The sequence below is a fragment of the Mesoplodon densirostris genome, chromosome 3, assembly GCF_025265405.1.
Source record: "Mesoplodon densirostris isolate mMesDen1 chromosome 3, mMesDen1 primary haplotype, whole genome shotgun sequence".
Lineage (NCBI taxonomy): Eukaryota > Metazoa > Chordata > Mammalia > Artiodactyla > Ziphiidae > Mesoplodon > Mesoplodon densirostris.
This window is the reverse complement of record NC_082663.1, coordinates 178,275,553-178,289,435: the sequence shown is the minus strand read 5'-3', so window position 1 is coordinate 178,289,435 and position 13,883 is coordinate 178,275,553.

The following is a 13,883-nucleotide window of genomic DNA, read 5'->3' as shown; positions in this document are numbered from 1 at the left end:
CCGGTCAAAAGGGACATCTGAAAAACATTGTAAAAACCAGAAAAGCAGGACAGGCCATGGAGAAAAGGGAGCCTTCTTATGCAGATGGTAAGGAGGAAAATTGCCAGCAGCCACTCCAGAGAACAGCCTGGTGTTTCCCAAAAACAACTAAACAACTCATCGACAGAGCCTAGGGCACTTTCACTCATGGACGTATACATTGGGAAACCGGAAAATCAAAGACACACAGCCACCCCAAATTTAAGGGCTGCACTGTATACAAGGACCCCGAATTCAGAACACCTCAAATATCGCAGAAACGACAAAAATGGATAAAAAAAGTTGTGGTACTTTTGTACGATGGAATATCCCTCAGCCATGAAATCAATGTCATAAGGCCACTAGCAGCATAATGGGTGGATATAGGTATGATGATTCTAAGTGAAATAAGTCACACGGAAAAAGAAGTTTATCCTAAGATATCACTTATGAAGGGAATGTAAAAAGGCTACACATGAACTAAAGTAGAAATCAGAACAGAGTCTCACATTTAGAAAACACTCCTAGGCCTGCTCAAGGGGAAAGGTGAGGTGGGTTGATGCATAAAATCAGAGTTTGATATTAGCACAGGTACCTTTTCAGAAGCCAACTATGTAATAGACAAGACCTACGCCTTGCTCAGTGAACTGGACTCAGCACCCCTTATTCCGCGCAGAGGAATATATCTGACTAGTAAGAATCTTAAAACCTATGTACTGATATGTCTCCGTAAGGGATTCAAGTGTGCCTAGAGCGGCATAAACATGGCAGTGAAAATCAGCTCAAGCCCATTATAAAAATAAATTTCACAAACAAAACACAAAAACAGCGAAATTCTTACACAATTCGTTCAGGGGCTCTGATGCAACCTGGATTGACCCCATCTACACCCACACCTGAATGAGACAAAAGGCTGGGCACTTGGGGCTCAGAGGATTGGTGAGGCTGGGTGAGCAAATGTTCATCTTTAAAGCAATAATGCATGCCACCCATGCCATGGGTCCCTACTCTCCAGCTATAAGGGAATATTTGTGAAATTATAACATGCGTTCGAAACCCACAGGATGGGACACCGTGTGATCGGGAAAGATTTCTAGAACGCTCTTCAATTTTCCTCTCCTGGTACTCTGGTTCGACATTCCAGACACTTTACTCACAATCTCCCAACTTGGGGAGTCAGTGCCTTTAACCTCCTGTTTCTCACAGTTTGCAACTTGTGTGCAGGATGAAAGGGAAGAGGAGGAACCAATGAGAGCCAAGCTGTAGGCATTTGGACGGGCACATGACACTCTATTTTCCTGCCAGGAAGAAGAAATAACCAAAGTCTCAGCCTGCCACCCCCAAAATCAGGATAAGGCCTGAAGCAATCCTGCGCTTTCGAGGCCAGCTCACAAAAATGTGTGTTCACAAATGGAGCTCATGGGCACAACAACTCAGAAACTTGCAGAGTTATAAAGGACGACTATCATCCAAAAATCTGTTGAGGGAAGGCAACCAGGAGGACTTGAAAGCCAGGCAGAATTCCAGGAAACAGGCTTCAAGAGGTAGATTGGAATCGCCTTTAAAGCACATGAAAATCGGCAGAACTTCCACAATGATGCACTTGGCCAAAGAGGGTGTATGCGTGTTTTCCAGAACGTATTGAGGAAAAAACGCATACACGCTTTGTGGCCAACCAAGCAAGCAGGAAATGCAAATACGCACTAAAAAGAAGTCTCACTTCCCACCGGTCAAAAGGGACATCCGAAAAAATTGTACAAACCAGAAAAGCAGGACAGTCCGTGGAGAAAAGGGAGCGTTCTTACGAAGATGGTAGGGAGGAAAATTGCCAGCAGACACTCACTCCAGAGAACTGCCTGGTGTTTCCCAAAAACAACTAAACAACTCATCGACAGAGCCTAGGGCACTTTCACTCATGGATGTATACGTTGGAAAACCTGAAAATCAAAGACACACAGCCACCCCAAACTTAACGGATGCACAGTTTACAAGCACCTCGACCTCAGATCACCTCAAATATTGCAGGAAAGACAAAAATGGATAAAGAAGTTGTGGTACTTTCGTACCATGGAATATCCCTCAGCCATGAAATCAATGTCATAAGGCCAGTAGCAGCATAATGGGTGGATATAGGTACGATGATTCTAAGTGAAATAAGTCACACAGAAAAAGAAACTTATCCTAAGATATCACTTATGAAGGGAATGTAAAAAGGCTACACATGAACTAAAATAGAAATCGGAACAGAGTCTCACATTTAGAAAACACTCCTATGCCTGCTCAAGGGGAAAGGTGAGGTGGGTTGATGCATAAAATCAGAGTTTGATATTAGCACAGGTACCTTTTCATAAACCAACTATGTAATAGACAAGACCTACTCCTTGCTCAGTCAACTGGACTCAGCACCCCCTATCCCACGCAGAGGAATATATCTGACTAGTAAAAATCTTAAAACCTATGTACTGATATGTCTCCGTAAGGGATTCAACTGGGCCTAGAGCAGTATAAACACGGCAGTGAAAATCATCTCAAACCCATTATAAAAATAAATTTCAAAACCAAATCACAAAAACAGTGAAATTCTTACACAATTCGTTCAGGGGCTCTGATGCAACCTGGATTGACCCCATCTACACCCACACCTGGATGAGACAAAAGGCTGGACACTTGGGGCTGAGAGGATTGGTGAGGTTGGGTGAGCAAATGTACACCTTTAAAGCAATAATGTGTGCCACCCATGCCATGGGGCCCTACTCTGCACATTTAAGGGAATGTTAGTACAGTTACATCACGCATGGGAAACCCACAGGATGGGACACCGTGTGGTCGGGAAACATTTCTAAAACGCTCCTCAATTTTCCTCTCCTGTTGCTTGGGTTTGACATTCCAGGCGCTTTACTCTCAATCTCCCAACTTGGGGAGTCAGTGCCTTTAACCGCCTGTTTCTCACAGTTTGCAACTTGTGTGCAGGATGAAAGGGAAGAGGAGGAACCAATGAGAGCCAAGCTGTAGCCATTTGGACGGACACATGTCACTCTATTTTCCTGGCAGGAAGAAGAATTAACCAAAGTCTCAGCCTGCCACCCCCAAAACCAGGATAGGGCTTGAAGCAATCCTGCGGTTTTGCGGCCAGCTCACAAAAATGTGTGTTGACAAATGGAGCTCATGGGCACAACAATTCAGAGACTTGCCGTTATAAAGGACAACTACCATCCAAAAATCTGTTGAGGGAAGGCAACCAGGAGGACTTGAAAGCCAGGCAGAATTCCAGGAAACAGGCTACAAGAGGTAGATTGGAATCGCCTTGAAAGCACAAGAAAATCGGCAGAACTTCCACAATGATGCACTTGGCCAAAGAGGGCGTATGCGTGTTTTCCAGAACATATTGAGGAAAAAACGCATACACGCTTTGTGGCCAACCAAGCAAGCGGGAAATGCAAATACTCACTAAAATGAAGTCTCACTTCCCACCGGTCAAAAGGGACATCTGAAAAACATTGTAAAAACCAGAAAAGCAGGACAGGCCGTGGAGAAAAGGGAGCCTTCTTACGCAGATGGTAAGGAGGATAATTGCCAGCAGCCACTCCAGAGAACTGCGTGATGTTTCCCAAAAACAACTAAACAACTCATCAACAGAGCCTAGGGCACTTTCACTCATGGACGTATACGTTGGGAAACCTGAAAATCAAAGACACACAGCCACCCCAAATTTAAGGGCTGCACTGTATACAAGGACCCTGAATTCAGAAGACCTCAAATATCGCAGAAAAGACAAAAATGGATTAAAAAGTTGTGGTACTTTTGTACGATGGAATATCCCTCAGCCATGAAATCAATGTCATAAGGCCAGTAGCAGCATAATGGGTGGATATAGGTATGATGATTCTAAGTGAAATAAGTCACACAGAAAAAGAAATTTATCCTAAGATATCACTTATAAAGGGAATGTAAAAAGGCTACACATGAACTAAATTAGAAATCAGAACAGAGTCTCACATTTAGAAAACACTCCTAGGCCTGCTCAAGGGGAAAGGTGAGGTGGGTTGATGCATAAAATCAGAGTTTGATATTAGCACAGGTACCTTTTCAGAAGCCAACTATGTAATAGACAAGACCTACGCCTTGCTCAGTGAACTGGACTCAGCACCCCTTATTCCACGCAGAGGAATATATCTGACTAGTAAGAATCTTAAAACCTATGTACTGATATGTCTCCGTAAGGGATTCATGTGTGCCTGGAGCGGCATAAACATGGCAGTGAAAATCAGCTCAAGCCCATTATAAAAATAAATTTCAAAAACAAAACACAAAAACAGCGAAATTCTTACACAATTCGTTCAGGGGCTCTGATGCAACCTGGATTGACCCCATCTACACCCACACCTGAATGAGACAAAAGGCTGGGCACTTGGGGCTCAGAGGATTGGTGAGGCTGGGTGAGCAAATGTTCATCTTTAAAGCAATAATGCATGCCACCCATGCCATGGGTCCCTACTCTCCAACTTTAAGCGAATATTAGTGAAATTATAACATGCGTTCGAAACCCACAGGATGGGACACCGTCTGATCGGGAAAGATTTCTAAAACGCTCTTCAATTTTCCTCTCCTGGTACTCTGGTTCGACATTCCAGACACTTTACTCACAATCTCCCAACTTGGGGAGTCAGTGCCTTTAACCTCCTGTTTCTCACAGTTTGCAACTTGTGTGCAGGATGAAAGGGAAGAGGAGGAACCAATGAGAGCCAAGCTGTAGCCATTTGGACGGACACATGTCACTCTATTTTCCTGGCAGGAAGAAGAATTAACCAAAGTCTCAGCCTACCACCCCAAAAACCAGGATAGGGCCTGAAGCAATCCTGCGGTTTTGCGGCCAGCTCACAAAAATGTGTGTTGACAAATGGAGCTCATGGGCACAACAATTCAGAGACTTGCAGTTATAAAGGACAACTACCATCCAAAAATCTGTTGAGGGAAGGCAACCAGGAGGACTTGAAAGCCAGGCAGAATTCCAGGAAACAGGCTTCAAGAGGTAGATTGGAATCACCTTGAAAGCACAAGAAAATCGGCAGAACTTCCACAATGATGCACTTGGCCAAAGAGGGTGTATGCGTGTTTTCCAGAACATATTGAGGAAAAAATGCATACACGCTTTGTGACCGACCAAGCAAGCGGGAAATGCAATTACTCACTAAAATGAAGTCTCACTTCCACCGGTCAAAAGGGACATCTGAAAAACATTGTAAAAACCAGAAAAGCAGGACAGGCCATGGAGAAAAGGGAGCCTTCTTATGCAGATGGTAAGGAGGAAAATTGCCAGCAGCCACTCCAGAGAACAGCCTGGTGTTTCCCAAAAACAACTAAACAACTCATCTACAGAGCCTAGGGCACTTTCACTCATGGACGTATACATTGGGAAACCGGAAAATCAAAGACACACAGCCACCCCAAATTTAAGGTCTGCACTGTATACAAGGACCCCGAATTCAGAACACCTCAAATATCGCAGAAAAGACAAAAATGGATAAAAAAGTTGTGGTACTTTTGTACGATGGAATATCCCTCAGCCATGAAATCAATGTCATAAGGCCACTAGCAGCATAATGGGTGGATATAGGTATGATGATTCTAAGTGAAATAAGTCACACGGAAAAAGAAGTTTATCCTAAGATATCACTTATAAAGGGAATGTACAAAGGCTACACATGAACTAAAGTAGAAATCAGAACAGAGTCTCACATTTAGAAAACACTCCTATGCCTGCTCAAGGGGAAAGGTGAGGTGGGTTGATGCATAAAATCAGAGTTTGATATTAGCACAGGTACCTTTTCAGAAGCCAACTATGTAATAGACAAGACCTACGCCTTGCTCAGTGAACTGGACTCAGCACCCCTTATTCCGCGCAGAGGAATATATCTGACTAGTAAGAATCTTAAAACCTATGTACTGATATGTCTCCGTAAGGGATTCAAGTGTGCCTAGAGCGGCATAAACATGGCAGTGAAAATCAGCTCAAGCCCATTATAAAAATAAATTTCACAAACAAAACACAAAAACAGCGAAGTTCTTACACAATTCGTTCAGGGGCTCTGATGCAACCTGGATTGACCCCATCTACACCCACACCTGAATGAGACAAAAGGCTGGGCACTTGGGGCTCAGAGGATTGGTGAGGCTGGGTGAGCAAATGTTCATCTTTAAAGCAATAATGCATGCCACCCATGCCATGGGTCCCTACTCTCCAGCTATAAGGGAATATTTGTGAAATTATAACATGCGTTCGAAACCCACAGGATGGGACACCGTGTGATCGGGAAAGATTTCTAGAACGCTCTTCAATTTTCCTCTCCTGGTACTCTGGTTCGACATTCGAGACACTTTACTCACAATCTCCCAACTTGGGGAGTCAGTGCCTTTAACCTCCTGTTTCTCACAGTTTGCAACTTGTGTGCAGGATGAAAGGGAAGAGGAGGAACCAATGAGAGCCAAGCTGTAGGCATTTGGACGGGCACATGACACTCTATTTTCCTGCCAGGAAGAAGAAATAACCAAAGTCTCAGCCTACCACCCCCAAAATCAGGATAAGGCCTGAAGCAATCCTGCAGTTTCGAGGCCAGCTCACAAAAATGTGTGTTCACAAATGGAGCTCATGGGCACAACAACTCAGAAACTTGCAGAGTTATAAAGGACAACTATCATCCAAAAATCTGTTGAGGGAAGGCAACCAGGAGGACTTGAAAGCCAGGCAGAATTCCAGGAAACAGGCTTCAAGAGGTAGATTGGAATCGCCTTTAAAGCACATGAAAATCGGCAGAACTTCCACAATGATGCACTTGGCCAAAGAGGGTGTATGCGTGTTTTCCAGAACATATTGAGGAAAAAACGCATACACGCTTTGTGGCCAACCAAGCAAGCAGGAAATGCAAATACGCACTAAAAAGAAGTCTCACTTCCCACCGGTCAAAAGGGACCACCGAAAAAATTGTACACACCAGAAAAGCAGGACAGGCCGTGGAGAAAAAGGAGCGTTCTTACGAAGATGGTAGGGAGGAAAATTGCCAGCAGACACTCACTCCAGAGAACTGCCTGGTGTTTCCCAAAAACAACTAAACAACTCAGCTACAGAGCCTAGGGCACTTTCACTCATGGATGTATACATTGGAAAACCTGAAAATCAAAGACACACAGCCACCCCAAACTTAACAGATGCACAGTTTACAAGCACCTCGACCTCAGATCACCTCAAATATTGCAGGAAAGACAAAAATGGATAAAGAAGTTGTGGTACTTTCGTACCATGGAATATCCCTCAGCCATGAAATCAATGTCATAAGGCCAGTAGCAGCATAATGGGTGGATATAGGTACGATGATTCTAAGTGAAATAAGTCACACAGAAAAAGAAACTTATCCTAAGATATCACTTATGAAGGGAATGTAAAAAGGCTACACATGAACTAAAATAGAAATCGGAACAGAGTCTCACATTTAGAAAACACTCCTATGCCTGCTCAAGGGGAAAGGTTAGGTGGGTTGATGCATAAAATCAGAGTTTGATATTAGCACAGGTACCTTTTCATAAACCAACTATGTAATAGACAAGACCTACTCCTTGCTCAGTCAACTGGACTCAGCACCCCCTATCCCACGCAGAGGAATATATCTGACTAGTAAAAATCTTAAAACCTATGTAATGATATGTCTCCGTAAGGGATTCAACTGGGCCTAGAGCAGTATAAACACGGCAGTGAAAATCATCTCAAACCCATTATAAAAATAAATTTCAAAACCAAATCACAAAAACAGTGAAATTCTTACACAATTCGTTCAGGGGCTCTGATGCAACCTGGATTGACCCCATCTACACCCACACCTGGATGAGACAAAAGGCTGGACACTTGGGGCTGAGAGGATTGGTGAGGTTGGGTGAGCAAATGTACACCTTTAAAGCAATAATGTGTGCCACCCATGCCATGGGGCCCTACTCTGCACATTTAAGGGAATGTTAGTACAGTTACATCACGCATGGGAAACCCACAGGATGGGACACCGTGTGGTCGGGAAACATTTCTAAAACGCTCCTCAATTTTCCTCTCCTGTTGCTTGGGTTTGACATTCCAGGCGCTTTACTCTCAATCTCCCAACTTGGGGAGTCAGTGCCTTTAACCGCCTGTTTCTCACAGTTTGCAACTTGTGTGCAGGATGAAAGGGAAGAGGAGGAACCAATGAGAGCCAAGCTGTAGCCATTTGGACGGACACATGTCACTCTATTTTCCTGGCAGGAAGAAGAATTAAACAAAGTCTCAGCCTGCCACCCCCAAAACCAGGATAGGGCCTGAAGCAATCCTGCGGTTTTGCGGCCAGCTCACAAAAATGTGTGTTGACAAATGGAGCTCATGGGCACAACAATTCAGAGACTTGCAGTTATAAAGGACAACTACCATCCAAAAATCTGTTGAGGGAAGGCAACCAGGAGGACTTGAAAGCCAGGCAGAATTCCAGGAAACAGGCTTCAAGAGGTAGATTGGAATCGCCTTGAAAGCACAAGAAAATCGGCAGAACTTCCACAATGATGCACTTGGCCAAAGAGGGCGTATGCGTGTTTTCCAGAACATATTGAGGAAAAAACGCATACACGCTTTGTGGCCAACCAAGCAAGCGGGAAATGCAAATACTCACTAAAATGAAGTCTCACTTCCCACCGGTCAAAAGGGACATCTGAAAAACTTTGTAAAAACCAGAAAAGCAGGACAGGCCGTGGAGAAAAGGGAGCCTTCTTACGCAGATGGTAAGGAGGATAATTGCCAGCAGCCACTCCAGAGAACTGCCTGATGTTTCCCAAAAACAACTAAACAACTCATCGACAGAGCCTAGGGCACTTTCACTCATGGACGTGTACATTGGGAAACCGGAAAATCAAAGACACACAGCCACCCCAAATTTAAGGGCTGCACTGTATACAAGGACCCTGAATTCAGAACACCTCAAATATCGCAGAAAAGACAAAAATGGATAAAAAAGTTGTGGTACTTTTGTACGATGGAATATCCCTCAGCCATGAAATCAATGTCATAAGGCCAGTAGCAGCATAATGGGTGGATATAGGTATGATGATTCTAAGTGAAATAAGTCACACAGAAAAAGAAATTTATCCTAAGATATCACTTATAAAGGGAATGTAAAAAGGCTACACATGAACTAAATTAGAAATCAGAACAGAGTCTCACATTTAGAAAACACTCCTAGGCCTGCTCAAGGGGAAAGGTGAGGTGGGTTGATGCATAAAATCAGAGTTTGATATTAGCACAGGTACCTTTTCAGAAGCCAACTATGTAATAGACAAGACCTACGCCTTGCTCAGTGAACTGGACTCAGCACCCCTTATTCCACGCAGAGGAATATATCTGACTAGTAAGAATCTTAAAACCTATGTACTGATATGTCTCTGTAAGGGATTCAAGTGTGCCTAGAGCGGCATAAACATGGCAGTGAAAATCAGCTCAAGCCCATTATAAAAATAAATTTCACAAACAAAACACAAAAACAGCGAAATTCTTACACAATTCGTTCAGGGGCTCTGATGCAACCTGGATTGACCCCATCTACACCCACACCTGAATGAGACAAAAGGCTGGGCACTTGGGGCTCAGAGGATTGGTGAGGCTGGGTGAGCAAATGTTCATCTTTAAAGCAATAATGCATGCCACCCATGCCATGGGTCCCTACTCTCCAGCTTTAAGCGAATATTAGTGAAATTATAACATGCATTCGAAACCCACAGGATGGGACACCGTGTGATCGGGAAAGATTTCTAAAACGCTCTTCAATTTTCCTCTCCTGGTACTCTGGTTCGACATTCCAGACACTTTACTCACAATCTCCCAACTTGGGGAGTCAGTGCCTTTAACCTCCTGTTTCTCACAGTTTGCAACTTGTGTGCAGGATGAAAGGGAAGAGGAGGAACCAATGAGAGCCAAGGTGTAACCATTTGGATGGACACATGTCACTGTATTTTCCTGGCAGGAAGAAGAATTAACCAAAGTCTCAGCCTGCCACCCCCAAAACCAGGATAGGGCCTGAAGCAATCCTGCAGTTTTGCGGCCAGCTCACAAAAATGTGTGTTGACAAATGGAGCTCATGGGCACAACAATTCAGAGACTTGCCGTTATAAAGGACAACTACCATCCAAAAATCTGTTGAGGGAAGGCAACCAGGAGGACTTGAAAGCCAGGCAGAATTCCAGGAAACAGGCTTCAAGAGGTAGATTGGAATCGCCTTGAAAGCACAAGAAAATCGGCAGAACTTCCACAATGATGCACTTGGCCAAAGAGGGCGTATGCGTGTTTTCCAGAACATATTGAGGAAAAAACGCATACACGCTTTGTGGCCAACCAAGCAAGCGGGAAATGCAAATACTCACTAAAATGAAGTCTCACTTCCACCGGTCAAAAGAGACATCTGAAAAACATTGTAAAAACCAGAAAAGCAGGACAGGCCATGGAGAAAAGGGAGCCTTCTTATGCAGATGGTAAGGAGGAAAATTGCCAGCAGCCACTCCAGAGAACAGCCTGGTGTTTCCCAAAAACAACTAAACAACTCATCTACAGAGCCTAGGGCACTTTCACTCATGGACGTATACATTGGGAAACCGGAAAATCAAAGACACACAGCCACCCCAAATTTAAGGGCTGCACTGTATACAAGGACCCCGAATTCAGAACACCTCAAATATCGCAGAAACGACAAAAATGGATAAAAAAGTTGTGGTACTTTTGTACGATGGAATATCCCTCAGCCATGAAATCAATGTCATAAGGCCACTAGCAGCATAATGGGTGGATATAGGTATGATGATTCTAAGTGAAATAAGTCACACGGAAAAAGAAGTTTATCCTAAGATATCACTTATAAAGGGAATGTAAAAAGGCTACACATGAACTAAAGTAGAAATCAGAACAGAGTCTCACATTTAGAAAACACTCCTATGCCTGCTCAAGGGGAAAGGTGAGGTGGGTTGATGCATAAAATCAGAGTTTGATATTAGAACAGGTACCTTTTCAGAAGCCAACTATGTAATAGACAAGACCTACGCCTTGCTCAGTGAACTGGACTCAGCACCCCTTATTCCGCGCAGAGGAATATATCTGACTAGTAAGAATCTTAAAACCTATGTACTGATATGTCTCCGTAAGGGATTCAAGTGTGCCTAGAGCGGCATAAACATGGCAGTGAAAATCAGCTCAAGCCCATTATAAAAATAAATTTCAAAAACAAAACACAAAAACAGCGAAATTCTTACACAATTCGTTCAGGGGCTCTGATGCAACCTGGATTGACCCCATCTACACCCACACCTGAATGAGACAAAAGGCTGGGCACTTGGGGCTCAGAGGATTGGTGAGGCTGGGTGAGCAAATGTTCATCTTTAAAGCAATAATGCATGCCACCCATGCCATGGGTCCCTACTCTCCAGCTATAAGGGAATATTTGTGAAATTATAACATGCGTTCGAAACCCACAGGATGGGACACCGTGTGATCGGGAAAGATTTCTAGAACGCTCTTCAATTTTCCTCTCCTGGTACTCTGGTTCGACATTCCAGACACTTTACTCACAATCTCCCAACTTGGGGAGTCAGTGCCTTTAACCTCCTGTTTCTCACAGTTTGCAACTTGTGTGCAGGATGAAAGGGAAGAGGAGGAACCAATGAGAGCCAAGCTGTAGGCATTTGGACGGGCACATGACACTCTATTTTCCTGCCAGGAAGAAGAAATAACCAAAGTCTCAGCCTGCCACCCCCAAAATCAGGATAAGGCCTGAAGCAATCCTGCGCTTTCGAGGCCAGCTCACAAAAATGTGTGTTCACAAATGGAGCTCATGGGCACAACAACTCAGAAACTTGCAGAGTTATAAAGGACAACTATCATCCAAAAATCTGTTGAGGGAAGGCAACCAGGAGGACTTGAAAGCCAGGCAGAATTCCAGGAAACAGGCTTCAAGAGGTAGATTGGAATCGCCTTTAAAGCACATGAAAATCGGCAGAACTTCCACAATGATGCACTTGGCCAAAGAGGGTGTATGCGTGTTTTCCAGAACATATTGAGGAAAAAACGCATACACGCTTTGTGGCCAACCAAGCAAGCAGGAAATGCAAATACGCACTAAAAAGAAGTCTCACTTCCCACCGGTCAAAAGGGACATCCGAAAAAATTGTACAAACCAGAAAAGCAGGACAGGCCGTGGAGAAAAGGGAGCGTTCTTACGAAGATGGTAGGGAGGAAAATTGCCAGCAGACACTCACTCCAGAGAACTGCCTGGTGTTTCCCAAAAACAACTAAACAACTCATCGACAGAGCCTAGGGCACTTTCACTCATGGATGTATACGTTGGAAAACCTGAAAATCAAAGACACACAGCCACCCCAAACTTAACGGATGCACAGTTTACAAGCACCTCGACCTCAGATCACCTCAAATATTGCAGGAAAGACAAAAATGGATAAAGAAGTTGTGGTACTTTCGTACCATGGAATATCCCTCAGCCATGAAATCAATGTCATAAGGCCAGTAGCAGCATAATGGGTGGATATAGGTACGATGATTCTAAGTGAAATAAGTCACACAGAAAAAGAAACTTATCCTAAGATATCACTTATGAAGGGAATGTAAAAAGGCTACACATGAACTAAAATAGAAATCGGAACAGAGTCTCACATTTAGAAAACACTCCTATGCCTGCTCAAGGGGAAAGGTGAGGTGGGTTGATGCATAAAATCAGAGTTTGATATTAGCACAGGTACCTTTTCATAAACCAACTATGTAATAGACAAGACCTACTCCTTGCTCAGTCAACTGGACTCAGCACCCCCTATCCCACGCAGAGGAATATATCTGACTAGTAAAAATCTTAAAACCTATGTACTGATATGTCTCCGTAAGGGATTCAACTGGGCCTAGAGCAGTATAAACACGGCAGTGAAAATCATCTCAAACCCATTATAAAAATAAATTTCAAAACCAAATCACAAAAACAGTGAAATTCTTACACAATTCGTTCAGGGGCTCTGATGCAACCTGGATTGACCCCATCTACACCCACACCTGGATGAGACAAAAGGCTGGACACTTGGGGCTGAGAGGATTGGTGAGGTTGGGTGAGCAAATGTACACCTTTAAAGCAATAATGTGTGCCACCCATGCCATGGGGCCCTACTCTGCACATTTAAGGGAATGTTAGTACAGTTACATCACGCATGGGAAACCCACAGGATGGGACACCGTGTGGTCGGGAAACATTTCTAAAACGCTCCTCAATTTTCCTCTCCTGTTGCTTGGGTTTGACATTCCAGGCGCTTTACTCTCAATCTCCCAACTTGGGGAGTCAGTGCCTTTAACCGCCTGTTTCTCACAGTTTGCAACTTGTGTGCAGGATGAAAGGGAAGAGGAGGAACCAATGAGAGCCAAGCTGTAGCCATTTGGACGGACACATGTCACTCTATTTTCCTGGCAGGAAGAAGAATTAACCAAAGTCTCAGCCTGCCACCCCCAAAACCAGGATAGGGCCTGAAGCAATCCTGCGGTTTTGCGGCCAGCTCACAAAAATGTGTGTTGACAAATGGAGCTCATGGGCACAACAATTCAGAGACTTGCAGTTATAAAGGACAACTACCATCCAAAAATCTGTTGAGGGAAGGCAACCAGGAGGACTTGAAAGCCAGGCAGAATTCCAGGAAACAGGCTTCAAGAGGTAGATTGGAATCGCCTTGAAAGCACAAGAAAATCGGCAGAACTTCCACAATGATGCACTTGGCCAAAGAGGGCGTATGCGTGTTTTCCAGAACATATTGAGGAAAAAACGCATACACGCTTT